This window comes from Episyrphus balteatus, chromosome 3, assembly GCF_945859705.1.
Source record: "Episyrphus balteatus chromosome 3, idEpiBalt1.1, whole genome shotgun sequence".
Taxonomy (NCBI): domain Eukaryota; kingdom Metazoa; phylum Arthropoda; class Insecta; order Diptera; family Syrphidae; genus Episyrphus; species Episyrphus balteatus.
Window position 1 is genome coordinate 96,553,991 of NC_079136.1, and position 20,770 is coordinate 96,574,760.

A 20,770-nucleotide genomic window follows, 5' to 3' on the forward strand; every position below is an offset into this window, starting at 1 on the left:
TAAATTTACATTGATAGTAGGGAATTTTTTGACATTCTTGTTTCAAGACAATTTTGCTGCTGTATAGTTTTTGTTTACTTTATTCAATATTATTTGTCTGTTTTGTTTGACGACTAAATTTAAATACAAAATTTAATTCGAAAGAAATTTTACATTTGCAATGTGTCGGCTAGATTTATTGATGTTGTTTTTTGTTCTCCATCTGGCAGTTGGGTGGGGTAAATATTTTAAATTGTGTTAAATTGTGTATACTAAAATATTTCAATTTTTTAATTTTTAATTTTTCATTTTTCAATAGGTTATGGGTTAAAAAACTTTTTCCTACAAATGGAATAACAGTTATGTTAAAACTAGAACCGAATCTCTTCAAATGAGTTTATAATTAGTTTTCGATGAAATATATATAATTTTTAACATGGTTTAAGAATGCAGGTTACACGAATAAAAATGTTATTAAATGAATTCTTTATTAAAAGTTCGACAATTTAGCACCATTATAAAGGAATAACGTGGAGAACAAAAATTAATACATAGGTAATCTAAAAAAAAAAAAAAGTAAATGCTAATATTTTGGAGATTTTATAAAAAAAAATCATAATATGTATACACTTAATTTAAGTTTTTTGTTTGCAGAAACTGACATTTTTTATCTTTTTATGCAGTGACTTTTGACTTGGTAACGAAACCCAACACCATCGACCCTCCATGTCCGTGTTTAATAGTATAGTGTATAGACATCTTTAAAATTTAAGTATTTTGTAGGTTATTTTTCTGAAATCTACTAATTTTGTGTATCCTTTCACTAAAATACATATATATTTTCCAGTCCAATTTTTATGTTCTTCAGAAAATCTAACTCGCAACTTCATATTTATTGACGAAGTGCTGGTTTTTTTTTCAATTAGCTGAGGACAATAACCGAGTTTTGGTTGATTAGATAAGGTTTATTTAATAGAAAGTCACTCCCCTGGTTAGTATTGAAAGTATAATGATAAAAGAAAAAACAATATCTCGCCAACTTGAATATCTCCTAATTGGCCAGATTGATGTTTCATAAAACTAAAATTGCATTAAACTGAAACTCGCCCTTTTTAAAGAGCTTTTAACCTATTTTGGAGATTATATAAACAGCTTTTCGCTGATTCAGCGAGAAATTTTATTTTGATTTACTACAGTCTTGTAATACTTATGCGACATGTAGGTACCTACTCGTAGTTTCAAAAACTAAGTTAAATTCAAACAATTTATCTGGATTTTTTTAAGTGGTTTTAAATTTTAATGGTTTGTGAAGCAATATATTTTGTCTTCTGAGTTATTGACAGAAATTATTTTTCCAACTAAACTACCAGCGATTTTCTTCTTCGTAAAGTTTCAATCGAGATGCAATCGTTTAGCATATCTTGAACTGCAGTAAATAACTTTAATAATGTCTTTTAGAGTAAAAACTGTCAACGCAATATCTGCTCGAGAAAAAGATTGAAGAAATCATATAGGTTAGAACATTTCTTCCCGAAAATTTGTAATAATTCAAACGAACAAGAACCGTCTTTCAAGCTAAGCTTATGATAAAAATATTAGGCTTCGGAATTCAATGTTTTCCAGCTTATGATCATATATTTCGTATGGATACCTGGCGTGCAGCTGTTGAATAGATTGTGTGACACTTCGCAAACTTGCCTATTGTTAGTTCATAATTAACAGCATTGTTGTTCTTTTGCTTTTTTTAAAGTAATATCATGACGTTGGGTTGGTCTAAAAAAAACCCTTTTTCAAATAATACAAAAATGTCAACACTTGCAACAAAAAAAAGTTTATCTGAATTTAATAAAATATAACAAGCCGAGATAATTGAATTACTGCGGGATTTTTTTTATTTATCTGATAAGATTTGTTGTTGTGATTAATTTCTAAAGAAACCACTTCAAGGTGAGTGTCCCTACTCATATTGGGTTTATTTTTATGTCCATTTATCACAAATGACCAATGATGATTAGTCTTCTGGTTTGATTACCCAAGTGTGTATTGGGTTGATTTTTTGTACATGAACTTGATTAAAGGGGTTGTCTACTTGTTGCCAGGGATTTATCCATAAACTTTTAAATTTTCTGTAATAAAATGTATTAAATTTTTGTTTTCAAACTTCATATCAAAAAAGGCATAGTATGAAAATATAGAAATAGACTGCTTCATATCTTTTTTTTTTTAACTGATAACAGCATGAGTTTAGGTAATTACAGATAAGATAACAAAACAATTTTTTTTTTTCTACTTTCACAGAATTGTGTATACAATCGAATCATCAAATTTCTTATCTGTTAAGAAAAAAAAATTATTACATAAATAAGCAATTTCAAGGAAATCTAAATGATTCTTCCTATTTTTTTAAATTTTTATTTCGTTTATTTAACCTCCACGTGCCAAATTTCTTTTAAACAAAAATTAAAGAAATAACAATTTTATATTTTATCACCTAATTTTTGCTTAATTATCTATATACATTACCTATATTAAGCTATTAGTATTTCTTTTTTTTTTTTTTAATTTCGCTCTTTATCGATAAACAAAAGAAAGAAAAATGTTTTCACTTTCGTGGTATCAGCGAATTACTTAATAACACAAGAGTGATTAGGAAAAAATAACAAATTGTTCTTTTTTAAATAGAATCAATAATTCTTAGAAACATCATAAAACAAGCAAACTTCAATTAAAGGAATTTTATAACGAATTGGTTTTTGAAATTTTTTTTTTTTTATTTGTAAAAACCTTTTTGAATCATGCTTTCTCAGATGACAAAATATTTAAGTTAAAAAGACATTAATCCCCGAGACATATAATATATGTATGTATTTTTTTTTATTCCCGCTTTTATTGATAAATGGGATATGCTTTCGAAACATGATACATCAAATTAAAGGCGACAGTTTTGACTTTTTTTAAGTCTTAAAGTGATTTCAGTTAGTAGAGTAGTAGGTGTAAAAAAAAAAGTGTTATTTTATTTTTTCGTATCGATTTCATATCGAAAGCAACACGCATGTGAACACACTCAGTTGATGGGTCATTTATAATATTTTAATACATGCAATGTGAATACATAGGAGTTTACATAAAATTATATTTGTGAATTTTGCAATTTGTCAACTTTGGAAATAACAAAAAAAGATTGAAATCAAATAGTTAAGTATTAAAAGAAGCTTGTATAACATGATTTCCTTTTTAATGTTTAAGTAGAAGTGATATTAACTCTTTCAGTCACATTTTTAAGTGAAAGACGAAATTCACAATTTTTTATAATAACCTACCTACACTGGCCAACAATTTTCAACTTTTTAAAGCTTTCCAGAAAGATTTATATCTAATTTTTTTGTCGAACCTAAATTTTTTGTCGAACCTAATGCATTTGGGCTCACTTAGCCTAAAAATTACATTGGTTGCTTTCTAGGAGCTCTAGTTTTTTAGATATTTTAATTTTTCACATTTTGGGTTTAATTTTATACTATTTTTTTTAGATTTTATTATAACAAGCGTTTTTAAAGTTTAGCTGGAAAAATTTATTTCGAATGTATGTATTGTATGTCGGTTCAGTAAATAAAAAAAAAATACAAAAAAAAATGTTTTTAATGAAAACAAATTTAACAAAAAATTAATGGATTTCTATGCCTTTTCATGTAAGAATAATTTAAGAACTAGAGCTGCTAGAAAAAAAATGTTGTTTTCGGAATCAGCATCCTAAATATAGTTGTTTTTAAAACGCTAACTTTTATTCATCAGACATTGTGCCAATGCGGAACAATACAAAAATAATTTAATTTTACACTAAAAAACTTTACTGCATACGAAGAACTCAAGATAAAAATTATATGTCACAGACGTAAAATTGTTGAAACGAATAATTTAAATAGCTTTTAATCGTTTTGTGGTATAGATTTAAACTACATATTTACACACGAAAAATTTTGTTATTTTTAAAAATGCGATTTTCTGTTTCAAAATCAGATGCTTTGTAATGTCACGCCCGAAACACATTAAAATTGCTTATTGCAACTAATTGTCATTTAATTGCATCATGTATGTTACTGAGCATTCAAGTTCTTTAATATTAATAAATAATAATTCAGAAATAAACGCGTCACACCTGGAACGATAAAAATACCCTTATGGTAGGTACAGTCAAATTATAGTCACACTTTGAGAAATCTCATTCATTTTGAGGTTCTGGAACAAAAGCAATACAAATGCACGTTAAATTTATTATTTTAAATTTTATTAAAAAAAAAATACGTGTAAATGTACCTAAATGAAATTTCAAGAGTTTTTATACTAACTACGAGTATGACTTCATTTGAAGAGATTATTGACTTCTTAAAAATGTTTGTATTCTTGCTTTAAAACGGCTAGGTATTTGTATTACTGACATTTGGTGAGAAATTTAAATTAACTTGTTAATTACGAGTATTTTTTTCTTAATTTTGAGTTTGATTAAGAAAACTATAAAATTTCACTCTTGCCATGCGTGCGTTGACCCACAAACTTTTTTTTCTGAATCATTTAACAAATAATACCCACGTGTTATTTCACTTAATGAGAATATAAACGAACAACAAGAAAAATGACTCGACCTATGTGTTTACTTTACACACAATAATATTAATCCCCATGATATTTGAACTCTTACTAAATCATTCTTTTATCTATGCAGCCAACTCATGAAATTTTATGTTTTCATATAAAATTTACCAACTAGGTCAGGTGGCATTTATTTTTTTTTTTTTTCTTTTATTATTATTATTCGATGTTTTTATTCACCATTACAATGTCAATTGTCATTTTTTTTATATACCTACTTACCTAGCCTACACACATATATCTCACTTTCTAAAATCACCTTGAATTCTTTCATAAAATTTCCCTAAATAGAACATAAAAGAGCGAGAGATCGATGTCATCAACTTTTTTTTTTTTTTTTCCTCAAAACCTTCAACCCCTTTTTCTATTGACATCACAAAATAATCCCATTGTCTGCACCAACAATCATTCGCACTTTTTTGACCTTTGCATGTTCCACCCTCATTTGCAGACCCAAAACGTACTTGATAATAAAGTGAGAAAAGAAGCAAAAAAAAAATGAAAAATCCGTTAATTAATTGGTTTTACAATACTGCCCTAGGTGTACATAACCTACATCTACAACCTGTGTATATAAAAATATCCACATCACTATATAACCAAACCTAATATTTAGGCTCGATGGTTCGTAAACAATACATTGTTAAATTGACCTAATCAAGACCGGAATTTAGGAGAAATTGCTGCAAAATTATTTGTACTAAATTATATACATTTGAAATACCAGTTGTTGATTCGGATATCCTTTTTTATGTTTTTTTTTTACCCTGAAAAATTAATAAGCTGCATTAAGGGAACTTGTTTGTTTGGGGTCATGTCTTGTTGAAATTTAGTTTTATTATTTCAAAAGTTCTGTGAAGGAATTAATATTTAATTTACCATTATCAATAAAAAATTTGAACAAAAAAAAACTAACTCGTGCATTTCACCGTCACGTACAGACAAATCTGATTTATAATGGTTGAAATCTTCAGATAGTCTCGTTTTAAGTAATTCTTACTGAATGAATTTTTCGAGGAAATCATTCAGAAAAAAGTGAAGTTCTTTCTTGTTTTGAAAAGAGATTACGCAAAAACAAAAACAAGTAAACGTCACGTACAGACAAGCAAAGTCAACCAAGAAATTGTTTATTGTCACGTACAGACAAAATTAATCTTTTCCCGTCAAATGCACCAAAGTTGCTCAAATTTATTTGATGCTTTATATTTTTTTTAACGGATACATAACTGACCCTTAAACAACCTAGATAAATATTGTTAGTAAAATTATAGCAAAGAGTACCTACTTCCTAAATACACATTTAAAGGTATTTTATTTTCTGTTGAACTTTCATTCTAGCCAAAGGGTGTAAATCAAAGGATACAAGGTTTCTGAATAAATAAAAAAAATCGTAAATACATTAAACCAAAAACAAGAACAAGGAACCTTTTTTGTTGAGTCACAATTGTTATATACTTTTTGGTGGACTTAATGGTTTGATTAAGAAAAGTTATGCATACAGTTTTAAGTTCGTTAATATGCTTGGAATGTTTTGTTTTGTAGGGAACTAAAATTTGTTTATCATGGTCGATAGTTTCCTAGTCTTCTAATACCTCGTCTCTAAACAAGCTGAATGTTATATTATTCTCAATGTAGCTTCTTAAGAATTATTGTACAGATGGGATGCCTAGCGATATCCGGTAAAGGCATAGCGTTGCCACGCTTTAAAGTTCATTTTTTATGAGTTTTTTTTTCGACAAAAAGCAAATCACTTGAATTTCAGATGGTTCGGACCAGATTGTAATTCGAATACGATCGAGCTGAAGTTTTGTTATCTTTCGAAAGATTAGCTACTCGTGTTATTTATTCATATTCTTATTTTAGTTAGAAAACTAGCTTTGTACTAAATTATGTACATATTGATTTTCTCTTTTGAATTATACATTTTATAATTCAAGTAAACTTTCATAAACTATGTGAATATAATTTTCAACAATAATTGACCTAAACGCCCGCACTCTTTTACCACATTTATCTAAAGGGTATATTGACTGCACACTGCACATATAAAAAAATATACACATGTGTAGTGTATATGTAAACACAAGAGAAGGTTCGATATGCATTTTATTTTTATTCTGTTGCTACTGCAAAAAAAAAAAATAAAAAAAAGCAAGCAGAGCCTACGACTTTTAGTCACATTCGTCACACATATGGTGTTTTGTTGAAGAAGTATATTTTCTTTGTTAAGTTTCCTACGAAAAAGATATAAACATGAACTTGGTGTAGACCAGGTTATACAGGGTGAAACATAATTGATTACGACTAAAAACTAACTATAACTGTCCTACGAGTAAGAATTTAATAATAAGTCTCAATGCTTTCATACAAAGGGCAATTATTTCATAATGTGCTTCTTTCACAAAGAAAAATTACCACCTAAGAACAAGCAGATTCCAGATTAAATTAAGCGGATTTCTGCTTCGTTTTTTTTTTTGCCAAAATGATTTCCGTCTTAAATTGAACGGACAAAATTTCTTAATTTCTTCAATACCCAAATTTAAAAGAAATCCACTTAATTTAAGCGGAAAATCATCTTATTTTTATTGGAAACATACAAAAAAAAACTGGCAGCTACTGGACATCGAACCTTATTATAAGCCAATTCCACTTATTTTAAGCCAATTCCACTTATTTTAAGCGGATTCCACTTATTTTAAGCGGATTCCACTTATTTTGAGCGGAAATCGTATTGTCTTAAGGGTGTTTCATTAAAAATAGACATCATCTTATTTTAAGGTGCATTTTTTTCTCCGTGTTGTAATATTTATGAAGTTTTAACATACGAATTTAGAATTTCTACTTTGGAAATAGTTTACAAAAACGAATCAAAATTGGTTTCTTGATACTTGAAATCATACGAAATGCGGGGTTGCTAAGATCTTTTCATCTCGATTTCAGCGAAATTGCGTTATGTTACATTGTAGAGTATGTTTGCTTTAAAGATATCAAACGTAGTCATTACCTAGTCGTCCTAGTGTATCGAACTATCAAGCACCAATTTGTAAGAAATTTTAGTTTTTCCTGTTTTTTGTAATCATTGATTCCTATACCACCCTGTATAATTGAATGCCGACAGAGCAACTCCAGCAGTAGCTATCTTTATATGCATACATGTAGATATACTTGCCTTGTGTGTGCCATTTTTCTCATCATCTTCTTAATCATGTGAACATCCCGTTTTGTTGGAAGGCAGCAGAACAAGAAAAACCAAAGAAACGTGTTTAAATGTTGTTGCTCTGCTTTCAACCGGTTTCGTTAAAGAAATTCTCGTTTTCTTGATCATAAATCGATCCTCTATATCCTTTCCATTTTTTTTTTTTTTTTTTTTTTTTTCGTAAACGTATCTTTATCTTTTCTACACTCTGGATTGTGAAGTTTCTCTTTAAATTTTTGTAATTTTTTTTTTTTTCTTTTTGTATCTTTTTAACAATCAGGTTCGATCGTCAAATCGTGTTTTGCACTTGAAGTGCATCTAAACGAATCAATTTAATTTCAAACAACACAACTTCGGACATAAATATCTATAGCGAACAGGCATTGGAAAGATCGATAAACTATATATCTTTTGTTCTCTTGAAAATTCAGTTTGATGTGTACTTGTACCTTCCATTCTTACCTATTTTTATCAAACTCAATTGAATTGCACCAAATTCTGATGTCTGAGTCTGAGAGACCAAATTAATGTGTATTCTTTGCAGATCGTTTTCCTCAATTAGATGAGTTTTATTGTTTGATTACAAGTCGATTGATAGATTGATGAGTCTTTATTGATTGATGTGTTAGAAAAGTAATATCGAAGAGACATGAAAAGTGTCTGGAGAAATATATAGATAATAAAGATCAGAGAGAAAGAAAATATTGTGGACCAGTTAAATTGTGTCCGGTTAGTGGCTTGTTTTATGAAAATGGTCTATCAATCATGATTTATTTTTTGTGGATTTGTTACTCTCAGAATAATCAATTTTGATTACCAAATGATTTTTGTCGATCTTTTTCGTGAATCAATATGGTTTGGTTCATAACACTTGTTTGTCAAAAAAAAAAAAGTTGCCATAGATGTCTAAAAATTTTTTTGTGGGATTTTACGCCTCTTTCAAATGCCCATTAGTCCAGTTATCATGCCCTTTAAAGGTTTCAATTGAATTGCATAAGAACATTTGTATCAGAAAACAATTGAAAAAAATCATTAAAAAGAACAAAACTACCCAACGTTAATTTTTTCTGAGGGGTTGATGTGCTGCTGCTATACAATACTTAATTTAATTTTCTTCGTAATCACATTAAAGGTAGAGACAATGGCTCTGTGTCGTTGTTTTATTGATTTTACATTTCTCAAGAGAATTTTTGTATGTCTGTTTGGTTTTTTTTTTGTGTGCGTTAAAATAGGCGCAGTTCATATGTGAGTTCACTATACAGAAATATGAGTAAAATGATGTTTTTTTTTGGCAGAGTGACGATATCATCATAATGTGTGATAACATTTTTTTTTATTAACATCTTAATTAATTTTGTCATTAAAGTGTCATTAGATCATTATGTGTTACATATCAAGAGTCTGTATTTTTTTGTTCTTTATATTTTTGGGTGTATTGGGTGCGAAAAATTTGTCCTTAAAAAGAACCATTGGTGTTAAACTTTTGTTGACTGTTTTTTTTTTTTTTTTTTTTCAAACTCCTCGATATTCTAGTTTCACTTATTTGTGATTTTCGATACTTCAGTTACCGTTAGCATCAATGTTATCAATTAGTATTATAACAAAAGTTTGCAACAAGAAGCTGTTAAAGTTGATTCTCATAATTGTCAGGTTTGGAATTTGCCACTCGTAAAATGTGTAATTTTGGACATTCTTTTTTCTATTTTACCTGAAAAGATTTGGACAAAAATTGGCCGACACACTTTTAATTTGCCTGAAACTGTTTAACGTGTTCTGTGATAAATAAAGAGGAATATTTGAAGATTTATTTGAAAATTTAATAATTTGGTGATCTTGTAAATTACTTTCTTGTTTACTATTTTTAATTTAATTTTACGCGTGGAAAAATTAACCCTAAAGTAAAAAATAGAACACCTTTCGTAAATGATGTCGAAGATCTTGATGGAATACAAAATCTCCAAAAAGCTATGAATGTTTTTAATTCCGAAAAATGTAGTTATAGGTATATTCATAGTTTGGCTGACTTTTTAAGATACAGTTTTTTTTTTGTCAATGTCAAGCGTCAAATTTGACTAAGAGATGGCTACAATATCGATACAATTTTTCAAAATGAATTATTATTACTATCTTCTTGGCTTTTGTTGAAGCTATACGAAGAAGAAAAAAAATATTTTTCAAAACGTTCTGCTCAGGGTCGCAATTAGAACGAAATATTCATTTGTGCCCTTAATTATGAAAGTGAACTAAGTCAGTGCTAAAAAAACGTCAAAGCCAGCATTAATAATATATATAAGCCGTATTCAGTATTTTACTAAGTAAACATTTTATGCTGTAAACAACAACAATTGATTTTTTTAATTTATTGTTAAAGGGTCTAAAATGTATTAGTTTAGAAAAAAAACTCTCTGTAAACCAACAAATAAAAAGCATTTGTTTGTGCAAATTTTAACTGAGCTAAGTACAGAGTTACCAATAGAACACGCCGATATACACTCCTGCTAAAATTTAACGCACATCCTATTTATTTTAAAGTAAAGTCTTGCTATTACTTTATGCCACAGTCTCATGGTTATTTTCTCAAATGAGACAATAGTGATCTTAAATTCAAGGTATGGAATAAAATGTTTGTTGGGATGATTTGGAAATAGATTTGCTGAAGTCTGTCTGTTAACCTGCAAACCTTTTAGAGAACAGTCATAAAATTTCATGGAGTTAAATCTGCTTTACAACACCTACGGAGTTAGCGAGCCTTTCTAGACCTAAGTTAAGTACCCAAAAACACTTGACTGATGCACTCGAACAGCATCCGGTTCCAATCACCCCTAGATTTGGTCCACAGTCTGATGCACGATAATGCATGCTAGAGTAGTTTGAGAATATCTTCAAGATTTTATTATTCCAGCTTCGGGTTAACCACACAGAAATCTGGATTTGAATTCAATAGAACATGTGTAGGAAATATTGAAAAGATGCATTCGCGACCGAAATCCACAGTCTTGATCACTGAAAACTTCAGTGAAAGAAGTGTTACAACAAAACCTTCAAAAGATAATTAGTGGAATGAACAAACGACTCCAGGTTGTCATATGCGCTAGAAGAGACTATACCAAGTATTGCATACAATTATGGGAAAGAACCGTCATCCACTTCCATTTTTTTAAATTTTTCTTCTTAAAAACAAAAGTAATTTTATAATCAGTTTTCAGACCTCGAATTGTTAAATTTGGTTTATCTTTTTTTTGGTTGACAATACTGTTGCAGTTTAGCATTTTTTTGGACTTGCTAAACAATAAGAAAACACAAAAAAATGCACCAAAGAATTTTAAAGCCTTTTAAAATAAGATGCAGGGGTATAACTTCAGAAGAAAAATGTGTGTGTTAATTTTGAGCAGGAGTTTATATAATTCAACGGTTAAAATTCATTTGAAAGCAAAATTGTAGTAAATAGAATTGTTTATTACTCCTTCAATGTTTCGCTGATAAAATAATCAAAGAACATGCGATACTATGTGATTTCAACAATTATGAACAGATACTGCGCAGAATAGGTGTTAACACGAAGGCTGTATTTTCAACTAGATGATCAAAGACTCCAATCCAACTCTAAGGTCCTAACATTAAGCTACAGCATTAAAGACATGAGTGAATGATATTCATAGAAACCCTTTTGGTTAAGATACTAGCACATCGGGTTTTGCGCCGAACGTTCCTACATAGCCCAGCAATAAGTTCAATAATTTTAATCAAGTTAGTGACATTTACGGGCACCCTTTGAAGCAAAGTGCTTGTTCACTGGTTCCTTTGATGGACGAACTCTGTTTTAGGTTCTGCGGGAGTTTGAACCAAATATACCGGTGGTCAGCGCGACAGTTCGTTACGCAGACGACTATTATACTGACATACTTCCTGCCACTCACTTAACACACTATTAAACTACCAAACCAAGTTCAAGCAGGTATGGGAGTAGGTTGGGTTCAGACCAACAGTCTCTCATGACTAAATCGATCAGTGATCACTGTCAAGTAAAGCAGACAAGATATGAGTTCATGATATGAAATTTTTCCACCTTACAACATCAAACTACTAAACTTAAAAAAATGGCACACCTGATTCAGTAGTTAAAAATGTACAATGCATATATGAATAGTTATTGTTTATATGTATATTTATTTAAAAACAAACAACAACAACAACAACAAAAATAGCACACTCCAATGATTTTTAACACCAACAGTTCACTGGCTATACAAGTTAAAAACCCTGTTAACTGTTCCACTCTATACCATCATCATCATCGTCGTCATCGTCATCATCGTCAGTCCAACTCATTACCATAAACTTTACAATATGAACAACGAACCAAAGTGAGTGTTGCATAAAAATGCATGACCCAGCATCGTGCTTCGTGCTTCAACAAATTTAAAACAACAACAAAAACAATTTTTTGAAGCATGGATTTAAAAAAAAAACAAAACCTTCAAAAAGTTGTTACTACATCGAACTATTTTTTTTTTTCGTTTTTCTTTTACAAAACAATAACGGACTTCCATTTGATTTTCTTTGTTATAATTTTGTTGTTGTTGTCGTTATGGTATATCACTACAGTTATTATTTTTATTTAAACATGGCCTTTCAAATTAATAAATTGTTGGCCTTTTTTTTTTGTTCCTTTGTGATAAACTAACGACAAACGATGCGTTTCGGTTGTCTAATTGACAGATGTCCGTCAGATAAATTTGAAATATCCTGTTTCTATTATCGAAATATGCTTGAATTTGAAAAGAAACAATTATTATTAAAAAAAACTACTCCTCGATGCATGACCAACTATTTGCATAAAGCTCAAAGGAAAATACCTTTTACAGAATCAATGATGTAAATCAAAAGAAAGATAACCTTGTATATAAGAAGGCTAGGTTTAAAAATTCTATAGAAGCTATTATAAAGCGGTTAGAAATGTATTTGTGGGAAAGAGTTTCGTTTAAAGCATTCAAAACATGCATAGGTAGGTTATTTTTTTACTAAAAACATGCGATACTATGTATGTGATTTCAACAATTATGAGCAGATACTGCGCAGAGTAGGTGTTAACACGAAGACTCTACTTTCAACTAGATTGGTTCAAATACTTTTATTTTTTGTATATGAGTCCTTCACATAGTGATTAAAAAAGAGACGATACTTTTTTGGTCTTGCAGTAGATGACGACATAACTAGTTTATTATAAAAAAAAAATCCGTTCAAGCCGTAATCCCAGATGATTCGAAATAAGCTAGGAAATTTTTTTTAATGCATTTGTTTTCCATTACAAATTAAAAAAAAAAATATTTATTGCAAATACAAAATGTTTGCATTTAAAAAAAAAAACATTTATTGCAACTGAAAAATATTTACATTAAAAATAAAATTTTGTTGCAATTTATTTTTCAATTTTTTGCATTGAAAAAAAATTCAAGCATTAAATATTTTTTTAATATTCGTCAAGTTTGTAACAATTTTGACGATTTGGCCTTATTAGCTATTTCAACTATAATATTGAACCGAATTTAAGGCCAAATAGTCAAAATTGTAAGAAATTCGACGAATATTAAAACAAATATTTAATGCTTGAATTTTTTTTCATTGCAAAAAAATTGAAAAATAAATTGTAACAAAATTTTTTTTTCAATGCAGAAAATTTATTAGGTATTTGCAATAAATTAAATTGTCTTTAATAATATAAATTTAAAATGTAAACGACCTCTGTTGATAAAAAGATACAAATATGTATAATAGGGTGGGTCAAAAAAATGGAAATGGTTCTATAAACGTTCTATAAAAAGTTGCTTGGAAGCAAATTAATTGCTTTAACAGTTTAGAAGATAATCGTATTCAAATCGCAATGCATACTTGTCATAAGAAAACTATTGAAATCAGTGGGCATTGGTTTGGATACGAATATCTTCTTAACGGTTAAAGCAATTAATTTGCTGTCAAGCAACTTTTTATAGAACGTTTAAGTCCCTACAAGAAAACATCTTGCTAATTTGAAAATATTGAATTTTCAGTGATTTAGAAAATTTTTAAAAGTAAAAAATGTTTTCATATTTTTTTTTAACTTTGACCTCGAATATCTTTAGAATGGTTAGATTATTGAAAAAAATTATTAAGACCTTTTTTGTGGAGGAATCTGTTTCCTACAAGAATATGTCATGCGCGTTTGATTATTATAATTTTTCAATTTGTTACAAAATTAAGAACAAAAAACGAATTTTTAAAGATTTTCTCGATTTTTGGACCTCAAATATCTACTAAACGGTTAGATAATTCAAAAAAATGTATTTAACCATTTTTGTAGAGCGTTCAATTTTCTACAAGAATATGTAAAAAAATTGACTAAAAAGCCAATTAATAAAAAAATTATTTTTTTTTTGGTAGAAGCTTGATGTAAAAATGGAAAATTGAAAAGCGGAGGACCTTCCCATTAAGATAAAGAGCTCATATTTGGTGAGTATATTTTAGAGGTGTCTAGCAATCGAGTTTTCAAAGTACCAAATCAAAAAAACGAATTTCCATTTTTTTGACCCACCCTAATGTATAATATGCCTGTGTAAAATTACCATTATTTGCAATGCAACTTCTTTGACTATTTATCTTCCTCATAAAAATAAATTTGCTTTGCAAAAGGTGCAATTGCATTTTTTCAGTACCTACCATTGTACTTCTGGGTGCTAAAAAAACGCATTTATCAAAACAACCCTTATCCTCGATTTTTGTTTTCACTTTTTTATAAATTGAAATGAATCGCATTATTATTATATTCGATGGTGCAAATTACTTTGCTGGCATTTCCAAGAATCACCAACCATCGAATTAAAGGGGCTGAAATGTTCTAGTTTTGCAAAACATCATCATCATCATCAGATTGAATATAACGAGACTATTAATTTATGTGTAGTAGTTTATGTAGCTCTTAGTGCATAATATTCTTGTGCAACATAAACATGAAACTTGCAATTCATTCACACAGTTTGGTTAAGATGAATTTATGTAAATACCGACAATTGTCGCATATGCTTTAAGTTACAAGAGAATACCTGAATGGTGTTTGATTTCCAGGAATAATTGAAGCAATAATAAATTATAATTGGAAAACAAAATAACTCTCAAGTTCAATTGACAAGGAGATTTACCCTTGACATTAAGTAACCTGAGCTTAAATCGACAAAGGCATTAAAAAATATATATATATCTTTTTGAACCATTGCGGCGTTTTCAATATCTTTTATTAGAATTTTAATTCGGAACCCATTGACAAAAATTTGATATTCCAAGTTAATTGGTTCAGATGATGACGCAGACAGAAAGATAAATAGAAACAAGTGGATGCAGATGCAAAGATATGCAAATAGAAAGTGTCTCAAATTCAACAGAGGCCTGTTGCTCGTCAAGCTACATCAACTACATCAGCTGCATTTACTACATCGATGACCCTAAAAACAAATTGTAAAGCTCCATTGAATCTTGGGAAATATTATTTGTGGTCGGAATAATTTAAAAATACTAGAATTTTTATCCGTGAGGTTCCATGGAACGGACATATTGAAGTTTAAAGTCGTTGATAGAGCTCGACGAGAAATAGGCCCCAGTTCACTTGACAAGTGAGTAGATTTGTATTCATATTTCTTCACAGTGAAATAATAATAAGACAATTTCATTACCATCTCAAAGATGTAAATTCCGTAAATAAATAAAGAAGCTTCAAAAAATTAGTAGAGTAAGGTCGGTGAATATGGACCACCACCAATCATATTTTTCCTAATAACACCGATAAATTTAAGGTTTTACCATGAATAACACTATGCAAGTTTCTTATGAATAACACTGTGCAAGTCGAAATCTTTGACATGTGCGCTGTTGACTGTTTCCCCCTATTTCGGACCTTAGAAATTGATTGGTATTATTAGTTTTTCGATTTGTCGGTACGACTTTGAAAAAAAGTTTTTTTTTTCAATAATTTTAAGCATTTTGCCCGGTTTAAAGTCATTTTTCTCGTTTCCGAAACTTCCGAAAAAAATTTAGTTCGAAGTCGTACTGATAAATCGAAAAACTAATGATGCCAATCGATTTATCAGGTCCGAAAAAAACTTTTTTGTAAAAACTTGCACAGTGTAATTAACAACTCAAATAAAAATTCACTTTATAAAAAAAAAAAAAAAAAATATTGAAGAAACTCTAAAACGTTAAAAATAAAAAGTAGGGGATAATTTGGACCACTTAGGTATTTTCTCAAAGAAAGGTTTTTTTTTTTTTTTTTTTTTTTTTTTTTTTTTTTTTTTTTTTTTGACGGGAGGAAATCTTCAAAAGACACTTGGCAGTATTCGACACCAAGTAGTGTGGGACTCTTAACCACTAAAACCACCTCTTTATCAGGACCAATCTTGAGAGATCGACATCAGATTTTTCTTTCTTAACTTTGTAAAATCACTTTGGGGGAAGTTTAAACTTTTAATACTTTCCCATGTTTTTTTAGACCATAAGCTCATGAGGCTTGGTTCTTCTTAATCTCCGAACATGGTTTCTAGTATTCAAGACGGACACCATTTCAGAATTGGTATGACATTGCAGTCTCTGATTATGGGATACAGCGTATTTTTTAACAACTTCTGTAACCGTTTCTATTTGTAAGTCACGATGTAGATCGCTATTTCTTATGTACCAAGGTGCATTAACTATTCCACGAAGGACTTTGTTTTGGAATTTTTGGATGATTTCGGTATTTGTTTTCTTTGTACAGCCCCATAATTGGATACCATAGGTCCAAACAGGCTTTAGTACTTGATTATACAGCATTATTTTGTTTTGGGTTGATAAATCAGAGTTGTTACCAAGTAACCAGTACATTTTTCTATATTTCAAGTTTAGTTCTTCTCTTTTCTTTTTGATGTGCTCTTTCCACTTTAGCTTTGCATCCAAAGTCATTCCAAGGTATTTGGCCGTATTGGCGTAAGGTACAGCTTGATTATTAATGAATATTGGAATATTGTTTATCTTTTTATTTGTAAAGTTTATATGTGAAGACTTTGTTTCATTGAGTTTGATACGCCATTTTTCGGTCCAATCTCTGACTGTGTCGACGGCATATTGCAGCTTTACTGCTCCCCTAGAGACACATTTGTCGGGTACCAAAATTGCGGTATCATCTGCAAAAGTAGCCATTATGGTGTGATTCCCAACTGGGATATCCCTTGTGTATAGTAAATACAGGGTAGGACCTAGGACACTTCCTTGTGGTACACCGGCTTCTATTTTCTTCAATTCCGAATATTCTTGATCGTACCTTACTCTAAACAATCGGTCTGAGATGTACGATTTTAATATTTCATAGTACTGTCTGGGAAGATCCCTTTGCGGTTTGTACTCAAGTCCCTCATGCCAAACCTTGTCAAAGGCTTGAGCAACATCTAAGAAAATAGCTGAACAGACTTGTTTTTCTTCTAATGCTTTTTCTATTACATCCGTTATTCTATGAACTTGGTCTATCGTGGAATGTTTATTTCTAAAGCCAAACTGATGATTTGGGATTAACCTTCTTTCTTCTATAATTTTGCTAAGTCTCTTCAGAAGCAGTTTTTCAAAAACTTTTGCCATAATTGGTATAAGCGATATTGGTCTGTAAGACGTCACTTCTGTAGGTGGCTTACCTTGCTTGGGTATGACAATAACTTCAGCAATTTTCCAATGGTGTGGGACATACCGTTTCTTAAGGCATGCATTTATTATATATTGGAGTTTTATGAAGGCTTTCAAAGGCATTTCTTTCATAACCTGAGCAGTAATAAGATCGTAACCTGGTGATTTTTTATTTGATAGTTGATGTAAACACATACTTTTTATTTCTTTTAATCTTACAATTGGTATTTCACTTTCATCTATCTTATTAACAAGCTGTAAGCTATTTTCAGCCGCGTTTGCTGGGTATGGCTTAAAAACATTCGCAAGATGCTCCGCGAAAAGGTTAGCTTTTTCTTTTGGGTTACCGATCCATTTCCCATCTTGAGATTTCAAGGGAGAGTTTAGTAACTGCGGTCTTTTCAGGCGCTTGGCTGCTTTCCATAGCGAAAAATCGGTTGAAGCATCAGTCGTGGGAAAATTAACTTGATGAACTGAACAAAACTTCGAGTATCAGGGTTTTAAATTTTTTATTATGTTATGAACGTAGTTTTTGCTTTAAAAAGGCACAACAATTGGACCTAACCTTTTAATCGCTCCATGAATCCCATAACATGATCCATAAAGCCCGTGTTGGTGAAAAGCCAAAGGTAATGTTCAGAATAAATGTCTTACTGTGAAATTAAAATAACATTATTCTCTTTTTTGTATTTAAAAAATAGTTTGCTAAATATCAAATGGCAAAAATAATTGCCGAAAAATAAAAACACTTACCTACAAAAAAAAAATTAATCACCACGCTTTGTATTACTTTTTTTCGCACTACGAGTCGATGCGTCCTCTTTGGCTGTTGAGAGTACGCAGACTGAAGCTTAGAGCTTCAGCGCATAAATGGAAACGATTCTCATCCGATTGCATTTGTGTGTATGGAGAAAATCTGGTGGTTCATATTATCCCGCCCATAGTCTAAACAAAAATGTCAAGTTCAAACTACTCAACGAGTTTCTTAACATGACCTTCCTTTTTTATTTGAACATGACTTCTCAGGCTGTACCAGTCGCTAAGGATATTCTGCTATTCGATTTACATGAAAGTCTAAAATAAGAAGCCTTTAAATGGGGGTTGAAAATAAATTTAAGCAAATTTTTTTTCTTTAGAATTTCTAAGACAGGCGCAGACAACTCTTTGATTCCGAAAGTTAGATGTTTTTCAAAGCCTGCTTGGCGTAATAATGCAATCAAATCTTTCGATTCACGTGAATCAAATAGCAGAATAGGGCTCATAGTCATTTTATAATCGCACAAAAAGTGTGAACAATTCCGTTCAACTTTTTTTTTTATAAATAAAATCTATATGACAATGTTTTTTCACCTGCTTTTTTTTCTTCCGAACCCCACACTTTTTCAAAACCTTTGTTTCCTTTTTAAAATAAGTCAATCACCCAGGTGTTTATGAATCACACCTTTCTTGTTATTTCGAACTTAACTTCCTTGTGGTTAATTTCCCCTTTTGTATATCTTATCATGCAACAATTATGGCCGCAGCGCGGTAACAATTCTGCTTTAATTTCAAAAGAAATGCTACATAATTACATTTAATTAGTATTCGACAATAGTCGATAGGGCATCAGGTATAAAATATAGTCGGTGGGGGTTCGGTTGTTATCACGCTTTTGTGGTAAATTAAGTAACAAAACAATACCATATTTCTCGCATTTTATATTTATATGTATCTATTTCTATATACAGAAACATAATTTGATTAATTGTTTTAAACTCTTGCGTAGATACATACATTTATGAACATAATACAGCTGCTATACAAAAAATAGATAGCCTCTTGCTGTCTATCTAAAAACTTATACACGTGAAAATGTCATTTACACAGTCTTTTAAGAGTACATTGAGTAAAAATGGCATAAAATTAAATAAACAAATCCCAGGCACAACAACACTAAACCCACCAATGAAGCCCTCCAAGTGTTTTTGTGTTCGTCCAACAAGTCAATTCAGTCAGCATTCAACAATGAGATTGATTTCACTTGTTGAAGCATAAATTGGTGTTAGCAGTGACTAGTTGTCATAATGTATGTGACAAATTATTATAATTGAGTCTTAAGTCAGTCATCGAGGCGAGGTTTATAATTTTGAGAGGTTAGGTAACTTTTGACACCTTTAGGAAACGCAGTTATCTATTTCATACTTATAATGTTTGTCACAAGTTTTGACATTATTGATATTTAACGTAACTGTACTTTTAAGGATTTCAAACAATACTGTCAATTTTAATGAAAAATATTTACGGCATGACACCAGTCAAAACTTTATTATTGTGAAAACATTACATTTTGTAAAAACAAAAATAATTGCATTTAGCAAAGGCATATTCCCAAGTCGAAAAAGTGTGTGGAGAAGAGAACTGAGTCTTCGAGGTTCGAACCAAATCAATCAGTTAGCACTTCACATACAATATTTTTAATTGGAATTTATTGTTTGAAAGTTTTTTTTTTTAAACTCATGATCTATTCAATAAGGCCCTGTTTTTTTTTTATAACGTCTACGATATGAAATGTTCAACATTCGAGCATACTTTTTACGGAAGAAAGAATTAGAAGACGATTCGTTCAATGTTAGTATTGCAATGTTGTAGCTAGGTACTTCTGTTCGAAGTCTATCGCGTGTAAACAAAATTGGACCTAGAACTTTAACTTGTGGAACCTCAGGCATTATTATTATTATTTCAGTGTTAGAAGGAATAGAATGTTAAGAAAGAATTTATTATAGGTACAGGAATTGAGAATAAGATGATTATTATCTCATATAATTCCACGGGTAGCACATCCAGTTGGAGCTGAGAAATAAATTTAAGAATGCTTTCTAAGCATTAAAAACGGAAAATTCACCACTGACTAATTGCATTAAAAAGCCATACCTATGAAAAAAAATTCGATTTCGACGATACTGCCAAAAAGTTGTAAACCATTAGCCCCACAAAGATGATTTAAGACTTATGTCCAACTTTATTAACAAACACTAAAAGCAATTTTATCCAAAATATCCTTGATTTTTGTTTTCATTAATCTGTAAAAGGGAAATTTTTGTTAAAATTGAGTTCTCCTCACATCCCTGGAAAATAAATTGGGTTTTTCTTTTTAATAAGCGAAATATGTGAGAATAAATGAGAAAGCATTATGTGTTGAAAAAATATTAAGAAATGCAAAAAAAATTTTTTTTAAAGTGGGTTTTTTATTTCTTTATTATAAAAAAATTAATGCTATTAGCAAAAATAATAAGAGAAATG

At 30.1% G+C, this 20,770-nt stretch overlaps 1 protein-coding gene across 25 annotated transcripts in view; it reads left to right on the forward strand.

Moving 5' to 3' along the window:
• LOC129914762 (casein kinase I) overlaps positions 1-20,770 on the forward strand; it is a 110,634-nt gene that overhangs the window by 27,005 nt on the left and 62,859 nt on the right. The window lies entirely within an intron of this gene.